Raw genomic sequence first — 22,022 nt, 5'->3', positions numbered from 1 at the left:
TATTTTTTTGGTTATGCCTACTATCTCTCTAATAGATGGGGAAACAGTGGAAACAATGTCAGACTTTATTTTGGGGGGCTCCAAAATCACCACAGATGGTGATTGCAGCCATGAAATTAAAAGACACTCCTTGGAAGGAAAGTTATGACCAACATAGATAGCATATTAAAAAGCAGAGACATTACTTTGCCAACAAAGGTCCGGCTAGTCAAGGCTATAGTTTTTCCAGTGGTCATGTATGGATGTGAGAGTTGGACTGTGAAGAAAGCTGAGCATCGAAGAATTGATGCTATTGAGCTGTGGTGTTGGAGAAGAGTCCCTTGGACTGCAAGGAGATCCAACCAGTCCATTCTGAAGATTAGTCCTGGAATTTCTTTGGAAGGAATGATGCTAAAGCTGAAACTCCAGTACTTTGGCCACCTCATGCAAAGAGTTGACTCGTTGGAAAAGACTCTGATGCTGGGAGGGATTGGGGGCAGGAGGAGAAGGGGATGACAGAGGATGAGATGGCTGGATGGCATCACCGACTTGATGGACATGAGTTTTGGTGAACTCTGGGAGTTGGTGATGGACAGAGAGGCCTGGCTTGCTGGACTTCATGGGGTCGCAAAGAGTTGGACACGACTGAGTGACTGGACTGAACTGAACTGAACTGAACTCTCTCTCTAAGGGGCTATATAAAAACCTTTCATGTCTTTATGCATCTTTATTTTGGAAGATTCTTCTAACTCTCATAACAACATACTAAAATGCACCCACAAACCACATCAGATATAATTATTAGATAAATGTATAGGAGTTGAGTCAAATACTTTTTGCCTAGTTGTATTATCTAGACATTTACTTAAACAAGTATTAATTTTATTTTGCCATTTTTCTGGGGCATGTGTTTCAGATCTCACGTGCTTTCCACCACTCTCAGGTTCTTTACAGTGCACAGGGTCTAAACACTGAAGCCATATATCTAACAGATAGAATAGCCTTCTCCCTTCTACTCTAGATTATAAGGCTGGCCTCTGTGTGCAGCACAGTATATGGAAGCATAGTTGGGGGATGTGTCATAAGAAGTTTGTTTCTAATAATACATAAAGTGCCAACATTTATGAATGGCTTGCCCTTTTAATAAATTGGAGCAAATTCAGATTTACACCTCTAATAGCCTCACTCTTGCTCATGTGCACTGAAAGCTGGCATGTAAAATGCTTCATAGTCTAAAGCCAGTGTTATTTATGTTGCAGAGGCACTGATACGCCCTTAATTCACTAACATATCTTTAATAGAGACTCATGTTTTTTTAGTAAATAAACATCTCAAGAAAAATGTCCCACTATCCCATTTGTTTCACTCCTCATAAGCATTTTGAGGATTTTGTCAACATTTAAATAATCATATAGTGGTGTATCATGTGTAAATATCGCAATAGTCTTATGATGTGATGGCAAAAACAAGGAAGACCCCAGTTCCAAGACACAAGCTCTTCTCCCAATTTCTGTATCCATTCTGCATAATGTAGGATGGCAGAATGAATGAGAATTTTTCTGTTTTATACACACCTGACACACAGATTACCCGATAACCTTTCCTTAAGAGTCCTCCTTACTTTGGGATTTGGGAGTTCATAGTACGAAGCACAGCATCTGGTTTAGTGGAACTTAGAAAACATTTGAACAAATGGACCATGGAATTAGTCAGTTAACCTTTCACCAGTAACTTTGGTTGTTTTTCCAAGGTGGTGCTCAAAATCTGAGCCATTTTCATGAACAGCCCCACTTATATCCTCTGTCCTAGTATAGTCTGATTCTGACTGCTCTATGAACTGCCTTCAAAACTTTCAAGTCTCTCTTCTCCCATATTCTTCTGGTGCTTTTCCTGGCCACTTTCTGCATTCACATTCCTAACCAGTGTCACCTCCTTGTCCCACTGACATCTCCCCCAGCACTCCCTACCCTGAGCTCTGTCATGCTGCAGTCTCTCTCTCATCCTTTATCTCACTGACCTCTTTTCTCCTACACACCCATCTCCTCTCTCCCAATTCATTTGCGTCCTTTACTGATACTCCTAAATAGGCACATAAACATACTCTCCTGAAAATCCCTCCCCCTACCACTCTCAATGAAACTCACCTACAATATCACAGTATCTGGTGAAGAACTGAGAAAGTAGCAGAGAACAACTGAAAACCTTGTTTGCTCTGAGAGAAGAGGAATGAGATGAAAAGAGAAAGTTGGAGCTTGACCATGTTAACATGAGGGATGTCACTAGTCCTGCTCTGTACAGGGTGCCTATATTTAGAGACTGGAAACACCACACGCTTCTTTCTTCTGGAGGCAGGTGTTAGAGTCACCCCTGGGATCAGTTCTCCTTCAATCAATGAAGCAAAGGAGAAATGAAAACCCTTCCCCTCATGCCAAGAGGGAGCAATAATTCTAGAGATAATTATTAGCTCCAAAATACACACAAAGTATTTGAAGACACAGCATAAGAGCAGTGACAGAAATCCCAGCAATAAAAATAACAGCTAATGACTGTTGAGCCCTTACTAAATCGCTGCCAAATATGGTGTTAGAGTTTAATATAAATATTACTGCATTTAATTCTAGAACAACCCACTGAGATAAAGCATGATTCTTATATCCACTTGGTAGATGAGAAAACAGAGGCTTGGAGAGACAAATTTCACTTTGTGTGAGCACTTAACTAAAGTACTCTAACACTGTTGGGAGGAGAGTAATTCTTTACAGCTATCTTGTAAGTTTTGGAGCAAATATGTTGCTAGGAACTCTATAAGGAAAAAAAAAAAAAAAACAACCACAAACCCGTGCTTTAGGTTTTTATCCAAGTGAAATAAAAACATAAATTCACAAAGCCTCATACAAAAAAGCTATGTTCATAGGAGCTTTACTCATAGTAACCAAAAACTGGAAACAATCCAGATGTTTATCAAAAGAAGACTGGATAAGCAAATTGTGATATATTCATATAATGGCACACAATTCAGCAATTGAAATGAAAAAAAACACTAAAACAGATGGAAAAAGATATTCCAAGCAAATGAAAATCAGAAGAAAACTGGAGTAGCTATACTTATATCAGACAAAATAGACTTTAAAATAAAGACGGTTACAAGAGACAAAGAAGGACACTACATAATGAAAAAGGGTTCATTTCAAGAAGATATAACAATTATATATGCATCCAACATAGGAGCACCTTAATATATAAGGCAAATTCTAACAGCCATAAAAGGAGAAATTGACAGAAATACAATAATAGTGGGAGACTTTAACACCCCACTTTCAGCAATGGACAGATCATCCAGACAAAAGATCAATAAGGAAACATAGGTCTTCAATGGCACATTAGACCAGATATACTTAACTGATATTTGTACAGGACTCCATCCAAAAGCGGCAGAATACACATCCTTCTCAAGTGCACCTGCAATATTCTCCAGGATTGATCACATGCTGAATCACAAAGCAAGTCTCGGTAAACTTAAGAAAATTGAAACCATATCAAACATCTTTTCTGACCACAACACCATGAGATTAGAAATGCTCAAAATTCTCCAAGCCAGGCTTCAGCAATATGTGAACCATGAACTTCCTGATGTTCAAGCTAGTTTTAGAAAAGGCAGAGGAACCAGAGATCAAATTGCCAACATCCACTGGATCATTGAAAAAGCAAGAGAGTTCCAGAAAAACATCTATTTCTGCCTTATGGACTATGCCAAAGCCTTTGACTGTGTGGATCACAATAAACTGTGGAAAATTCTGAAAGAGATGGGAATACCAGACCACCTGATCTGCCTCTTGAGAAATTTGTATGCAGGTCAGGAAGCAACAGTTAGAATTGGACATGGAACAACAGACTGGTTCCAAATAGGAAAAGGAGTACGTCAAGGCTGTATATTGTCACCCTGTTTATTTAACTTATATGCAGAGTACATCATGAGAAACGCTGCACTGGAAGAAGCACAAGCTGGAATCAAGATTGCCGGGAGAAATATCAATAACCTCAGATATGCAGATGACACCACCCTTATGGCAGAAAGTGAAGAGGAACTCAAAAGCCTCTTGATGAAAGTGAAAGTGGAGAGTGAAAAAGTTGGCTTAAAGCTCAACATTCAGAAAACGAAGATCATGGCATCCGGTCCCATCACTTCATGGGAAATAGATGGGGAAACAGTGGAAACAGTGTCAGACTTTATTTTTTTGGGCTCCAAAATCACTGCAGATGGTGACTGCAGCCATGACATTAAAAGACGCTTACTCCTTGGAAGGAAAGTTATGACCAACCTAGATAGCATATTCAAAAGCAGAGACATTACTTTGCCAACAAAGGTTTGTCTAGTCAAGGCTATGGTTTTTCCTGTGGTCATGTATGGATGTGAGAGTTGGACTGTGAAGAAGGCTGAGCGCCAAAGAATTGATGCTTTTGAACTGTGGTGTTGGAGAAGACTCTTGAGAGTCCCTTGGACTGCAAGGAGATCCAACCAGTCCATTCTGAAGGAGATCAGCCCTGGGTGTTCTATTGAAGGAATGATGCTAAAGCTGAAACTCCAGTACTTTGGCCACCTCACGTGAAGAGTTGACTCATTGGAAAAGGTTCTGATGCTGGGAGGGATCGGGGGCAGGAGGAGAAGGGGACGACAGAGGATGAGATGGCTGGATGGCATCACTGACTTGATGGACGTGAGTCTGAGTGAACTCTGGGAGTTGGTGATGGACAGGGAGGCCTGGCGTGCTGCGATTCATGGGGTCGCAAAGAGTCGGACACGACTGAGAGACTGATCTGATCTGATCTGACAAGAAAAAAAAAAAAAAAACTAAAAAATGCAGACATGTAGAGATTAAACAATATGCTACCTAACACCAGTGGATCACTGAAGAAATCACATGGGAAATTGAAAAATATCCCTTCTGAGAGAAGAGGAATGTGAAGAAAAGAGAAAGCTGGAGCTTGACCATGTTGGCATGAGGAGGTGTTACTAGTCCTGCTCTGAACAGGGTGTTTATATTTAGATACTGGAGACACCACGTGCTTCCTTCTTCTGGAGGCAGCTGTTAGAAGCACCCTAACTCTAACATTTTCTTCATAGAGACAAATAATAATGAAAGCACAACAATCCAAAACCTATGGGATGTGGCAAAAGCAATTTTAAGAGGGAAGTTTATACCAATACAATCTTACTGCAGGAAGTAAGAGAAATCACAAATAAACACCCTAAGCTTATACCTAAGCTTACACCTAAGGCAGCTAGAAAAAGAACAAAGCCCAAAGTTAGTAGAAGGAAAGAAATCATAAATACCAGAGCAGAAATAAATGAAATAGAAATAAATAAAACAATAGAAAAGATCAACGCAACTAAAAACTGGTTCTTTGAAAAGATAAACAAAATTAATAAAACATTAGCCAGAGTCATCAAGAAAAAAAATGTGGGGGCGGGGGGAGGGCTCAAATCAATATGGTTAGAAATGAAAAAGGAGAAGTTGCAATGGACACCACAGAAATACCAAGAATCACAGGAGACTATTACAAGCAACGATGGACTTCCCAGGCAGCACAGTGGTACAGAATCCGCCTGACAGTGCAGGAGCTGCAAGAGATGCGAGTTCAATATTTGCATCAGAAAGATCCCTTGGAGTAGGAAATGGCAACCCACTCCAGTAATCTTGCCTGCAAAATTCCATGGACAGAGGAGCCTGGAGGGCTACAGTCCATGGGGTTGCAAAGAGTCAGACACGACTGAGAAACTAAGCATGAACGCCTTCCCGTATATGCAAATATATGCCAATAAAATGGACAACCTGGAAGAAATGGATAAATTCTTAGAAAGACACACTCTTGCAAGACTGAACCCAGAAAAAATAGAAAACATGAGCAGACTAATCACAAGTACTGAAATCAAAACTGTGATTTAAAAACTCCCAACAAATAAAAGTCCAGGACCAGATGGCTTCACAGGCAAATTCTCTCAAATGTTTAGAGAAGAGTTAATACCTATTCTTCTAAAACTATCCCCCAAAACTGCACAGAAATGAATACTCCCAAACTCTTTCTATGAGGTCACCATCACACTGATATCAAAATCAGACGAAGATATCACCAAAAAACGTGTTTTTTTGTGACAGAAACGTTTATCACTGATAAACATAGACACAAAAATCCTCAACAAAATAGTAGCAATCCAAATCCAACAAAATTAAAAGGATCATATGCCATTATCAAGTGGAATCTAACCCAGAGATGCAAGAATTTTTCAATATCCACAAATCAGTCAGTGTGATATACCACATCAACAAATTGAACAATAAAAACCATGTGATCATCTCAACAGATGCAGAAAAACTTTTGACAAAATTCAACACCCATTTATGATTAAAAAAAAAAAAAACTTTCTAGAAAATGGGCATAGAGGTAATGTACCTCAACATAATAAAGGCCATATGTGACAAAGCAGCAGTCAACATCATATTCAATGATAAAAAGCTGAAAGCATTTCCTCTTAGATCTCCAAACAGTAAACGCTAGAGAGGGTGTGAAGAAAAGGAAACCCTTCTACACTGTTGGTGGGAATGTAAATTGGTACAGCCTTTATGGAGAACAGTATGAGTACTCCTTTTCAGAGAATGCAATGGCAACCCACTCCAGTACTCTTGCCTGGAAAATCCCATGGATGGAGGAGCCTGGTAGGCTGCAGTCCATGGGGTCGCTAAGAGTTGGCCACGACTGAGCAACTTCACTTTCACTTTTCACTTTCATGCATTGGAAAAGGAAATGGCAACCCACTCAGTGTTCTTGCCTGGAGAATCCCAGGGACGGGGGAGCCTGGTGGGCTGCCGTCTATGGGGTCACACAGAGTCGGACACGACTGAAGCAACTTAGCAGCAGTAGCAGCAGCATGAGTATTCCTTTAGTAACTAAATATAGAGCTATGATGTGTGTGTGCTAAGTCATTTCAGTCGTGTCCAACTCTGTATGACCCTATGGGCCATAGCCCACCAGGCTTCTCTGTCCATGGGATTCTCTAGGCAAGAATACTGAAGTGGGTTGCCAGGCCCTCCTCCAGGGGATCTTCCCGACCAAGGGGTCAAACTCTCATCCTTATGTCTCCTGCATTAACAGGGAGGCTCTTTACCACTAGTGCCACCTGGGAAGCCCAGAGCTACCATACGATCCAGCAATCTCAATCCTGGGCATATATCCAGAGAAAAACTCGGTTTGAAAGGATACATGCACCCCAATGCTCACTGCAGCACTATTTAAAATAGCCGAGATATGGAAGATATCTTTTCCAAGATATCAATTCCAAGATATGGAATTTAAATATCCACTCACAGATGAATGGATAAAGAAGATGTGGTACACATATACAATAGAATGTTGTTATTGTTGTTTAGTTGCTATGTCTGACTCTTTTGCAACCCCAAGGACTCTAGCCCACTGGGCTCCTCTGTCCATGGGATTTCCCAGGCAAGAATACTGGAGTGGGTTCCCATTTCAAAACTTCTCCAGGGAATCTTCCTGACCCAGTGATCGAACCTGCATTTCCTTCATTGGCAGGTAGATTCTTTACCATTGAGCCACCAGGGGAGCCCACAGTAGATGACTCAGCCATTAAGAAGAATGAAATAATGCTATTTGCAGCAACATGGATGGAACTGGAGAGAGTCATATTAAGTGAAGTAAGTCAGACAGAGAAAGACAAATGTTGTTTGATATCATTTATATTTGGAATCTAAAAAATGACACAAATGAACTTATTTAAAACACAGAAACAGACTCACAGACTTAGAGAACAAATTTATGGTTACCATGGGGGAAGAATCAGGGGAGGGATTGGGAGTTTGGAATTGACATGTACACACTACTATATTTAAAACAGATAACCAACCAGGACCTACTGTTTAGCACAGGAAACGCTGCCCAATATTCAGGAATAACCTAAATGAGAAAAGATTTTGAAAAAGAACACATACACGTATTGGTATAACTGAATCACTTGCCGTGCACCTGAAACCAGCACAAACTTGTTAATCGACTATGTTCCAATGTAAATTTTTTTTGAAAACTGCTAAAACATACAACACAGGTTAAACTCAGGGTCATTATGTTGCATAAAAGAGACCAGATACAAATGGCTATGTATTGCATGATTCCATTTTCATGAGGTTCCACATAGACAAAAACCAGCCCATGGTGATAAAAATCAGAATAACGATTGCCTCTAGGGTAGGAGGAAGCAGAAGGCACTTCCTCTGGTAAAAACATTCTATATATTGAGGGAAGTGTGGGTTACATGGGTGTCTACATATGTCAGAATAAAGATTTTTTTGGAGCATCAGGAAGGAATAAAGAATAATGAAAAAACAGGAATGTGTGCAAATGCTTCTTCCCATGAGTTTTTTATATCATATGCAATGATTAAAACAAAAGTGATTACACCATCTGACACTCAAGACAATAATATTTTAAAATAGGAAGAGTAAAGGGACCTAAATGGAATGAAGGTTTCACCACTAAAAGTGCCAAAATGTTGTTGCCAGTGGACTATGAATAATTGTCCACAATAATTTTTAATAGAGCAACCAGAAAGAAAACTATACGAAGCCATATACTCAAAAAGTAAATCATGAAAAAAATCCTAAAAATGTTCAAGCAATCCACAGAAAGGCAAGAAAACAGAAACAGAGGGCTGAGACAGAGAAACAAACAGAAAACAAATAATAAAATATCAGACTTAAGTCCCAACTCATTAATAACTACCTGAACTGTAAATGGTCTAAACACACAAGCTAAAAAACAGAGATTGGCAAAGTGGACTAACCAAAAAAAAATGAATTCTATTCTGTTTACAAGAAATTCACTTCATATTCAGTGACATAGTTGGTTGAAAATAAAAGGAAAAAAAATATATATATATTATGCAAACATTCATTTTAAAAAAAAGCAGGAGTGGCTTATATTAATAACAGATAAAGTACACTACAATGAGTTTCCCAGGTGGCTCAGTGGTAAAAACTATGCCTGCCATTACAGGAGATGCAGCAGACGACGGTTCAATCCCTAGGTCAGGAATATACCCTGGAGCAGGAAATAGCAACACACTCCAATATTGTCGCCTGGAAAATTCCATGGACAGAGGAGCCTGGCAGGCTGGAGTCCAAGGGGTTGCAAAGAGTCAGATGCAACTGAGCAATTGAGCACACATGCATGCACAAAGCAAAAATATTTCTAGTGACAAAATGACATACTCAGTTCAGTTTAGTCACTCAGTCGTGTCCGACCTTTTGCGACCCCATGAATCGCAGCACACCAGGCCTCCCTGTCCATCATCAACTCCCAGAGTTCACTCAGACTCACGTCCATCGAGTCAGTGATGCCATCCAGCCATCTCATCCTCTGTCGTCCCCTTCTCCTCCTGCCCCCAATCCCTCCCAGCATCAGAGTCTTTTCCAATGAGTCAACTCTTCGCATGAGGTGGCCAAAGTACTGGAGTTTCAGCTTTAGCATCATTCCTTCCAAAGAAATCCCAGGGCTGATCTCCTTCAGAATGGACTGGTTGGATAAGTGACATATTACATAACAATAAAAGTATCAATTAGCCAGGAAAATATAATGATCCTAAGTATGTACACACCAAACAACAGAGCCTCAAAACACATTAAGCATAAACTGAGAAATGGAAAGAAAAATGGACAAATCACAATTATAGTTTAGGACTCTAACAGCCCCCTCAGTATTGAAGTTCTTCTATCTCTACAACTGATAAAACTACTAGACAGATTATGAACAAGGATGTAGGAGAACTGACCAACACAATCAAATAAGATCTGACTGACATATGTAGAAGACCACCCAGCAAGAGATCAAACTTTTTTTTAATCAAGTATCCATGAAAAATTACCAAGATAGCCATTATTATGAACCATAAAACAAAACTTAGGAAATTTTTCCAGTTTTATGGAGAAATAATCGACATACGCAACACTAAAGCACACTGTATAAGGCAAACAGCCTGATGATTTGATTTACATACATTGTGAAATGATTATCAAATAGGTTTGAGTAACATACATCTTCTCGTACAGATTCAATAAAAAGAAAAAAAAAGGGAAAAAATTTCTCCTTGTGATTAGAACTCATAGAATTTACTCTCAACTTTCCTACATATCACACAGTTGTATTAGCTGTGGTCATCATGTTTTACATTTCATCCCCAGGACTAACTTATACCTAAAAATTTGTAACTTTTGACCACCTTCCTCCAATTTCTCCTCCCCCACCCTCCACCTCAGGTAACCAAAACTCTGATCTCTTTTCCTATGAGTTTGGGGGATATTTTCTTTCTCCTTTTGGTTGCTATTTTTTCTTTAGATTCCACATATAAGTGAGATCATATAGTCTTTGTCTTTCTCTGAGTTATTTCACTTAGCGTAATCCCTTCAAAGCCATCCATGTTACCACAAATGGTAGGATTTCCTCATTTTTATGGCTGAATAATATTCCAGTGTGTATCTTACAACTTCATCCATTCATTCATCAACATGCACTTAAGTTATTTCCTTGTGTTGACTATTGTAAATAATGCTGCAGTGAACATGGGGGTATATATATATATATACACACACACCAGTCTGTTGTTCCATGTCCAGTTCTAACTGTTGCTTCTTGATCTGCATACAGATTTCTCAGGAGGCAGGTAAGGTGGTCTGGTATGCCCATCTCTTGAAGAATTTTCCATAGTTTGTTGTGATCCACACAGTCAAAAGCTTTGGTGTATTCAATAAAGCAGAAGTAGATCTTTTTCTGGAAGTTTCTTGCTTTTTCAATCATCCAACATGTCAGGAAGCATTTAACAGGAGGCTTCCTGTGTGCTCCTTTGGATCTGTCAGGAATTCTCTATTCCTTGGAATTAAGAGGAGAGGCAAGCCTCTCCCGGGGGCTGAGGAATCTAGGCATTTCCTTCATTAGTGCTTCTATATGGTGATAAGTACCCTCTTCCTTCTTGTGAACCATACGGTAAAAGTGATTGTTTACAAATCTCTCTCTTTAATATGGATTGCCTATGTTTTGTAAGTCTGGAATTTTAATCTTTATCTTTGCTGAGAATAACTACTTTCTAAGACGGTATATATGCCCACACCATGTTGATTAAAACACCTTTGCTCCATCAGAGCTCTGGTCCCCGTGTCTTTCTTTCTCTCTCTTTCTCTCTCTCTCTCTCTCTCTCTTTCTCTTTCTCTCTCTCTCTCTTTCAGGCTGATCCCCTGGAGCACAGAGGCCCTCTGAGTTCACTTTCCTGCTCGGGCTTCTAAGACCCTCTCAAGAAGCTGCTCCACGCCTTCACCCCATCAAGAGGGCGCCTGAGGCCTCCGTGAACAGAGCGAGTCCCGTATCAGGGGCTTTATTGGCTTTCTGTGTAAACCAAGGAATATCAGCCTCTTTCTCTCCTTTACTTTCTTATCATTGACTCTGGACCACCAAGTTCCAGTCCACTGAAGGACCTCAACAAGTGGCACCCAGAACAGGAACATGGTACACAGAGGCAGATTCTTGGACGGAGTGACCCCAGGGCCTATTGAGGCCAGTAAGTACTGAGACATGGGTAATACAGCTGGAAAGCCCCATCACTTTTCTACTTTACTTCATCACGTATTTAAAGTTCAGGGATCTAATGAAACGTATGCTGATTTTTTAGCTAGATTAGAAACTGCTATTTCCCCTACTGTAATGGGAGAAGAAGCCAAAAGGCAACCAGAGAAATTACTTGCTTATGAAAATGCAAATCAGGAATGTCAAAAAGCTATAGCTCCAATTCATGAGACAGGGACTATTATTGATTATTTGAAGGCTCATTGCAATCTAGGATTAGAAACTCAAAAGATGCAAATGGTAACTGAAACAATAGCTGCTGCCTTAAGAAAGGGAAATAGAGGATGCTTTACATAACCATTTAAAAAGGGACGGCCCTAAGAAAGCTTAAAAAAAAAAAAGAAAAAAAAATATTTAAAAAAAAAAAAAAATCTGCCCTCGCTACCGTAGAGGAATGCATTGGGCCAAAGATTGTAAGTCTAAATCTGACATTGAAAGAAAACCTATTCCGGAAAACTCCAAGCAGGGACTCCCCAGGTCCCCTTCAACAAAAACCTGGGGCAAATTCCATCTTTTACCTGAAACCCTCAACATCTGGCAGTGCTGCCATCAATATACCAGATTTGTTTTTAGAATGAGCTCTATTTAAATTCAAATTCACATGAACTGAAAAATATTAAATATATATAATGTTTATTTAAATATAAATATAATTTAAATATAATAGTTTGCTAATCTAATTAAGACATGTCTTAAGTCATCAACATTATATAACACTTTTATTATGCCTAGGTTTAAGGTAAACTAAATTTGTCAACAAAAAGTTAACTCTTTATATATATATATATATATATATGAGATAAAAACTTTTAGATAAACTCTATTAAAAATAATTATATTTTTAATAGAAAAATCTATTATTATAATCTGTTATTATAATCTAAAATAATCTCTTAAGATTAGGATAACTTAAATTTCTAGAGTTGTACTAAACTAAATAACAAAAGTTTATTAAATAGCTAGGTCATTTCCAAATAAAATAAGATTTTAAACCATTAATTACTAAACATTAACTTCCTCTTACAAAAAGTTTTTCTTACAGAAAAACTAAAGAGATTTTAAACTATTAATAAATACATTATATAATGTATAATATATTGATATATAAATATAAATGTATATTTATATATAATATACATTATAATGTGATATAATAAATATATTCACCAATCTATAAAATGCTAATATACAAGACACTTCATAGTTGCTAAGGAAAAGTAAGATATATGCTTTTAATAAAAAGATATAAGATATGACAAACTCAGATATACATTCCACATTTTTCCTGGGGGCCACTGCTCATTTAACAAACAATACAGTTATTAAAATAACCTGGAAATATGACAAGCCTATTTGGACAGAGCAGTGGCCCCTCACGAAAGAGAAATTACAGGCAGCTAAAGAACTTATAGATACACAACTAGAATTAAAGCATATTGAGTAATCTTGTTCTCCTTGGAACGCTCCTATTTTTGTCACAAAAAAGAAATCTAACAAATGGCATCTCCTAACAGACCTTAGAAAAGTTAATACATCTATGAAACCTATGGATGCATTACAACCAGGAATCCAATCACCTACCACTATTCCTCAAAATTGGCATATTATTATTATTGATTTACAAGATTGCTTTTTTAATATACCTTTACACCCTTTAAACCTAGAGAGATTCGCTTTCTTTCTCCCTTATCCTAATCATACTGGACCTCATAAACAGTACCAATGGACTGTACTACCACAGTTCAGTTCAGTCGCTCAGTCGTGTCCGACTCTTTGTGACCCCATGAATCACAGCACGCTAGGCCTCCCTGTCCATCACCAACTCCCAGAGTTCACACAGACTCATGTCCATCGAGTCAGTGATGCCATCCAGCCATCTCATCCTCTGTCGTCCCCTTCTCCTCCTCCCCTCAATCCCTCCCAGCATCAGACTCTTTTCCAATGAGTCAGCTCTTCACATGAGGTGGCCAAAGTACTGGAGTTTCAGCTTTAGCATCATTCCTTCCAAAGAAATCCCAGGGCTGATCTCCTTCAGAATGGACTGGTTGGATCTTCTTGCAGTCCAAGGGACTCTCAAGAGTCTTCTCCAACACCACAGTTCAAAAGCATCAATTCTTCAGTGCTCAGCCTTCTTCACAGTCCAACTCTCACATCCATACATGACCACAGGAAAAACCATAGCCTTGACTAGATGGACCTTTGTTGGCAAAATAATGTCTCTGCTTTTGAATATGCTATCTAGGTTGATCATAACTTTCCTTTCAAGGAGTAAGCATCTTTTAATTTCATGGCCGCAGTCACCATCTGCAGTGATTTTGGAGCCCCCAAAAATAAAGTCTGACAATGTTTCCACTGTTTCCCCATCTATTTCCCATGAAGTGATGGGACTGGATGCCATGATCTTCGTTTTCTGAATGTTGAGCTTTAAGCCAACTTTTTGACTCTCCACTTTCACTTTCATCAAGAGGCTTTTGAGTTCCTCTTCACTTTCTGCCATAAGGGTGGTGTCATCTGCATATCTGAGGTTATTGATATTTCTCCCGGCAATCTTGATTCTTAGGTGATATTAATTGGATTAGACCTTCTTTAGGCATTGCTAATTATCAACTGAATAACCTATTTAATACTTTAAAATGAGATCCTGACTTAAATAGCCCTCATTCACTTTCTCAAGAGGCACGAGAGGAACTCTGATGCAAAATAAATTACAAAAACAATTTCTTATTCACATCAAAATAGATTTACCTCTAGAATTGTTTATACTCCCCTCTCCTCATTCTCCCACAGGACTTCTTGCCCAATAAGAACACCCAGTAGAATGGATCTATACCCGTTTTAGGGGAATAAAGTCACTTACACCCTACCTTGATTTAATTGCTGTAATCATTATCAATGGAAAAAATAGGACTAAAACTCTAATTGGCTCCAATCCTCATAAAATTGTAATACCTATCAATAAATCTCAACTTGAGAACGCTTTACAAACTTCTACCGATTTCCAAATAGCTTTTCTGGAATATTTTGGAGAAATTTCATTTCATTATCCTTCTGGTGAGCTGTGGAATTTCTTCAAAAATACTGAATTTATTATTTCTCACATTATCAGCTCACAGCCTATACCACAGGCTAAGATTTTTTATATAGATGGGACTAAATATGCCAAAGCTTCATTCTGGCCTCTTAAAGAATATAAAGTCTTTTATACTAAATTTCATTCTGCTCAACAAAATAAATTATATGCTCTTATTTAAGTTATTTGCCTACATCTTCGATCCATCACACAAGGTATCAATCCTCATGGTTTACAACCTAATGAACTATGACAAATGGATATAACTCATTGCCCTGAACTTTCTCCATTTTCTTTCCTACACATTTGTATAGACAAAAATTCCTCTTTTATCTGGGCCACACCTCTTCGTGGTAAAGCTACACAACATGTTATACCCTGCCTATATTTCTAGACACTTTAAACAGTTTTTACAATCTATTTCTATTATACATATTACAGGTATTCCTTATAATTCAGACACAAGACATAGTCAAACAAACACATCACACACTAAAAAAATTTAAAAAGGGGGAATACACAGGTACACTACGGTCTTCCTTATCTAAAGCAGACTTTACTAGATTCCAACATATTTTCTAAACCTATAACTATTGTTAATACAGCTTTATTTGTTTTAAATTTTTTAACCTCTTCTTAAGATTCGACCCAAGGGGGCCCCCAGCATTCAAAATGGAGATGAAACAAGAACCCCAGGAAGAAGAAATTCCAATACGGGCTATGTCTGCGCTAAGGATCTCCAGAAAGCACTGCCCTTGGGGCCATCACCCGATGATCTCCCCACTTGGGGACAAATAAAAACCCCTACTAATCAAGCTGAAAATTTGGTCTCTCAACAGGGATTGCCTCCAAGTCCTGAATACACTCTTCTGGCAATGCTTAGTCTTTTGGCCTGTACCTCCCCCTGCTCAAGCTTGGACTAATACCCAACCCCCCTCTATTACAGGTGGTCGAATGGACAAAGAGAGGACCAATTGTTTCAACTAATGACTCTATACATATGCCTTCTCCCTAGTACATGAAAGGGCCCTCACACCCTGGGCAGGAAATAAAACTAATTAACATTTCTTTAGGCTATGAAGTCCTTCCCTTGTGCATGGGCGCAGCAGAATTGTGCACAAACGTCAGCCGACAAACTTGGGCTTTCGTCCTGCCTCCAAAAGACTTTCAGACATTGCTTGGATTATTTACTGCCCTTTCTATGTCTGTAAACCATGTTTATACTACTGAGACTTTAAGGAAAGAGTTAGGGAAAGAACAAAGAACATTAAACAAAGGGTTTACTTATAAAAACTTTACTTATACTCCTGTTCGTTGGGACAAATGTCAAACCAAATCAAGAAAATCAATGTTTGTGGCTAATCATACAATTGTTGATTGGGGACCCCATGGCATGTGGTTATCTGACTGTTTAGAGGATATTAACAACACTGTGTGTGATATGGAAGGTCACTGACACTATGATGGAACATTACTATGACAAAGGACTTCTTGAGTGGCCTGACGGTGGATTAGCCCCACCTCGTCCTAGGATCGTCCTTGATAAACAGAGTGGGCCTGAACAATGGGATATTTGGAAACTTGCTGCAAGCACCAAGTGCGGAAGAACTTGGGACTTGGACTGGTCATTTCATAGGGATCAGTTGTGGTCATAGTAACTATTTCTTTCACTGTAATCAGTCATATTTTATACAGGCCTATGTCCCACTTCCTTTTGTTATAGCCATAGAAAATTTACAATTTAATAAGACTTTTACATTCTGTAACTTGTATTAATTGCAAACTATATACTTGTCTTAACTCTATTTTTTTAAGCTACACAATTTTGTGTTACTCCTGTTCAATTCAACCATAGTGCCTACAACTGGGAACAAGTCAAATTTCATTTACAAAATTTACATGATAATGCCTCTCTGAATGTACAATTACTGCAAAAGACAATCTTTAAAACTTTTTCTAAAAATCTGCCCTCTTCCCCTAATTTGGAAACTTTAGCTGAACAAATTATCCGGGCTAGACCCACAAGGATGGTTTCAAAGCATTACCCACAGTATCAGGTCTGGAACTGTAACTTTGGTGATTATCTTGATAATTATATTTACTGTTTACAGTCACCTTTCTATAATGTTGGTTAATACTAACCAAACTCATTGGTCAAGACCTTTTTTACAAATATAATAAAATAGGGGGAATTGTCAGGAAGCATTTAACAGGAGGCTTCCTGTGTGCTGCTTTGGATCTGTCAGGAATTCTCTATTCCTTGGAATTAAGAGGAGAGGCAAGCCTCTCCCGGGGGCTGAGGAATCTAGGCATTTCCTTCATTAGTGCTTCTATATGGTGATAAGTACCCTCTTCCTTCTTGTGAACCATACGGTAAAAGTGATTGTTTACAAATCTCTCTAATATGGATTGCCTATGTTTTGTAAGTCTGGAATTTTGATCTTTATCTTTGCTGAGAATAACTACTTTGTAAGACGGTATATATGCCCACACCATGTTGATTAAAACACACTTGCTCCATCAGAGCTCTGGTCCCCGTGTCTTTCTTTCTCTTTCCCTCTCTCTCTCTCTCTCTCTCTCAGGCTGATCCCCTGGAGCGCAGAGGCCCTCTGAGTTCACTTTCCTGCTCGGGCTTCTAAGACCCTCTCAAGAAGGTGCTCCGTGCCTTCACCCCATCAAGAGGGCGCCTGAGGCCTCCGTGAACAGAGCAAGTCCCGTATCAGGGGCTTTATTGGCTTTCTGTGTAAACCAAGGAATATCAGCCTCTTTCTCTCCTTTACTTTCTTATCATCGACACCAGACCACCAAGTTCCGTCCATTAAAGGACCTCAACACCAACAGATGTTGGCAATTTGATCTCTGGTGCCTCTGCCTTTTCTAAATCCAGCTTGAACATCTAGAAGTTCACAGTTTACATACTGCTGAAGCCTAGCTTGGAGAATTTTGAACATTACTTTGCTAACTTTTGAGATGAGTGCAGTTGTGTGGTAGTTTGAATATTCTTTGGCATTGCCTTTGTGATTGGAATGAAAACTGATCTTTTCCAGTCCTGTGGCCACTGCTGAGTATTCCAAATTTGCTGGCATATTGAATAAAGCATTTTCACAGCATCATCTTTTAGGATTTGAAATAGCTCAGCTGGAATTCCATCACCTCCACTAGCTTTGTTCATAGTGATGCTTCCTAAGGCACACTTGACTTCTCATTCTAGGATGTCTGGCTCTAGGTGAGTGATCACACCATTGTGATTACCTGGGTCATGAAGATCTTTTCTGTATATTCTTGCCACCTTTTCTTCTTATCTTCTGCTTGTTAGGTCCATGCCATTTCTGTCTTTTATTGTGTCCATCTTTGCATGAAATGTTTCCCTTGGTATCTCTAATTTTCTTGAAGAGATTTCTAGTCTTTCCCATTTTACTGTTTTCCTCTATTTCTTTGCACTGATAACCAAGGAAGGCTTTCTTATCTCTCCTTGCTATTCTTTGGAACTCTGCATTCAAATGGGTCTATCTTTTCTTTTCTCCTTTGCCTTTAGCTTCTCTTCTTTTCTCAGCTATTTGTAAGGCCTCCTCAGACAACCACTTTGCCTTTTTTCATTTCTTTTTCTTGGGGATGGCATCCTGTACAATGTCCTGAATCTCCATCCATAGTTCTTCAGGCACTCTGTCTATCAGATCTAATCCCTTGAATCTATTTGTCACTTCCACTGTATATCATGAGGGATATGATTTAGGTCATACCTGTATGTATGTATGTATATATACAGCTGATTCACATTGTTGGACAGCAAAAAACTAACACAACATTGTAAACAAATTATACTACAATTAAAAAAATAAAGAAAATGTCAATGTATGGCCAAACCAATACAATATTATAAAGTAATTAGCCTCCAAATTAAATAAATTTATATTTAAAAAATAAAATAAAAAAATTTAATGAAAAAAAAATAACAGTATGATAGTGGCAGAAAAGTAGACAAATAGATCAATGAAACAGAATTGAGAGCCTAGGAATAAACCCAAGTATATACAGTCAACTAATATTTGACAAGGAAGCTAAGAATACTCAGTGGAGAAAAGATAGCTTCCCACTACCTAGCTTTTTTACACATGGTAGTGTATATATGTCTATACTACTCTCTCAATTCTTCCCACCCTCTCTTTCCCCAGTGTGTCCACTGTTTTGATAACTATAGAGTATAGCTTTATGATCTTCTTTCTTGGGATGTCTTTGGTTATTCAAGGTCTTTGTGGTTCCTTATAAATTTTAAGAGATTTTTTCTACTACTGTAAAAAAAATGCTATAGGAATCTTTATAGAGATTGCATTGAATCTATAGATGACTTTTGGTAGTAATGACATTTTAATAAAATTAATTCTTCCAATCCATGAACACATTTCCCATTTATCTGTCTTGTTCAATTTCTTTCATCAATATCTTATATCAATAGCTTTTAGAATATTCTATTTCTCTTTTCATCTTCTTAGTCAAATTTTTTCCCTATTTTATTGTTTTTGATGCTATTGTAAATGAGATCAATTTCTTTTATTTCTTTTTCATAAAATTTGTCATTAGTATATAAAATGCTATTGATTTTTGGAAGTTAATTTTGTATCCTACAAGTGTATTGAATTCATTGATCAGTTTTAACAGCTTTTTGATTGTTTTCAGGATTTTCTATATGTAAAAATCATGTCATCTAAAACTAGAGACCATTTTGCTTCTTCCTTTCCACTTCAGATACCTTTTATTTCTTTTTCTTGCCTTCTTGTTCTAGCCAGGACTTCTAGCGCTATGTTGAAAATGGGTGCTGAGAGTGGCTGACAGTGGTGAAACTGTCTTGTTTTGATTTTAGAATACAAGTTTTCAACCTTTCACCATTGAGTACAGTGAAAAGTTGATATGAGCTTGTCATATATTGCCTTTTTATGATATATTCCTTCTATGCCTAATTTGTTAAGAGTTTTTATCATAAGAGGATGCTGAATTTTGTCATGTTTTTTCTGCATCTATTTAGATGATCATGTGATTCGTTTTTCATTTTATTAACATGATGTATCACATTGCTTCATTTGTGTTTATGCTGAATCACCCTTGAATCCCAGGAAAAACCCTATACTTGATCCTGGTTTATGATCCTTTTAATGTATTGTTGAATTTGTTGCTAATATTTTATTGAGGATTTTTGCATTTATGTTCAACTGACCTGTAATTCTCTTTTTTGTGCATATGATATCTTTGTCTTCCTTGTCCTGCAAGATTTTGGAATAGTTTGATTTGCTGTACTTTATTGAGAATCTTTGCATTCATATTTATCAGGGATACTGGCCTATAATTTTCTTTTCTAGTAGTGTCTTTTTCTGATTTTGTTATCAGAATGCTGGTCTTATGAAATGAGTTTGGGAGTTGTCCCTCCTCTTCAACTTTTTTGAAAGAGTTTAAGAAGGCCTGGGTTAATTCTTATTTAAAATATTTGGCAAAAATTTACTAGTGAAACCATCCGGTCCTGGACTTTTCTTCATTGGTAGAATTTTGATTACTGATTCAATCTCCTTACTAGTAATTGATCTATTCAGATTTTCTATTTTTTCCTGATCCAGTCTTGAATTATAGGTTATGCTTCTAAGAATTTTTCCATTTCTTCTAGGTTGTACAGTTTGTTGGTATAGTTCATTCACAGTAGCTTCTCATAATTCTTAGAATTTCTGTGGTATCCATTCTAATGTCTCCTTTTTATTTATACTTTTATTGATTTGATCTCTTTTTTGTTTCCCTTGGTGAGTCTAGCTAAGGATTTATTAATTTATCTTTTAAAAGAACTAACTTTGGTTAATATTTTCTATTTTCCTGTTCATGTCTTTCTGTTCTAATCTTTTCCTTCTTCTGGTAACTTTGGGCTCAGTTTGTTCTTTTTCCAGTTCCTGCAGGGGGAGAGTGAGGTTGTTTAAATGGAATCTCTCTTGCTTTTTAATGCAGGCATTTATTGCTGACATTCCCCCTTAGAACTGCTTTGGCTCATCCCACAAGTTCTGTTACATCCTAACGGTTTAACATGTGTAAAACAGCACTACCACTTGTACTAGGTTCACATTCTTTCTCAAATGTTTCACTGATGAACATTTTAATGTTATGTCCCTACTCCTATTTTTTCCATAGTCCCCGTGATTTTGTTATTTTATCTTACATACTGTGGTGATTTTTAGAATATGTGTCATCATAGCAGAAAGAATTTTACTCGGTGGACTTGTGGTAAATGGTGAGTCTTTTTCATTTCCATGGATACTGGAGGCTTCTGAAACTGTAGGCACCACTGTTAGTCAGCAAATGCTGTCTGGGTGGCCGTTTGGGCCAACAGTTTTGTCCCACAATTAAGAGCAATAAACATTTATTTATTGACAATTAACCACCAGATATTATGATAAGTGCTGGTTATATTGAGGCTAATAAGAAACACTGCCTGTAACTCTTTCAGTCTAGTGGAGGAAAGAGAGACAATTACAATAGAGGGGAACTGATGCTATTAAAGAAGAAAGAAAGCAAGGTCTTTTCTCTCCAGACATCAGTGAGTCAGCAAAGACCTCCCAGAGAAAGTTTCCTCTAACCCAGATCTTTCAATGCCGAAAGTCAGTCTCTTTGATCATTGTCCCCATCTCTGCCTCTTTACACTACTTCCTGAGTTACCCAGGCTACCAGACGCAGTACAAGGAAGAGTTAATATGGCCCAGGTGGGAGGGGTAAGGGCCCTGAGGGAAGCAGGTAGAACAGCCACATAAAGGGCCCCACAGGCAGCAGTCAAGGTGAAGAGAAGCTGCAAACCCATGGTGCTTAGGAGCTTTCCTCAGTCAAGTCTTCTGGGGCTTTTTTCCTCCTTCATTTATCCATCCAACCTTCACTAAGTTTCTGCTGTGGGCTAGGTTCTGGGAGAACTGGTTCTACTCACCCTGCCTCCTCCAACACCAGAGATATTTCTTCCTCCTCTGGCTGCTAGTCTGTGTTGAGTGCCATTTCCTGCCCCTCTGTCAACTGCTCTGCCCTTGGCACCCCAGGAATGAGACTCAATTCTGGAATGTGACCCCCCCTTCTGGAATGTGAAGAAGGAAAGGAGACAGAGAAGTTCCTTTCTTTACTGCCATCTCTCTTTCTCTGTTGCTTCCCACGTCAAACCTCCGTTGCTTGCGCAGCGTCAATTCTCCAGCCCGTGTTCATTACTTCAGCATGGAGTGAAGAATAACAGAACCCCAAACCCCAAAAGCCCACCAGGTTTTCTCCCATCGTATCAGCCTCCCTACTT

The sequence above is a fragment of the Bos indicus genome, chromosome 15, assembly GCF_029378745.1.
Source record: "Bos indicus isolate NIAB-ARS_2022 breed Sahiwal x Tharparkar chromosome 15, NIAB-ARS_B.indTharparkar_mat_pri_1.0, whole genome shotgun sequence".
Classification (NCBI taxonomy): Eukaryota; Metazoa; Chordata; class Mammalia; order Artiodactyla; family Bovidae; genus Bos; species Bos indicus.
The sequence above is the reverse complement of the archived record's forward strand: the minus strand, read 5'-3'. Positions refer to the sequence as shown.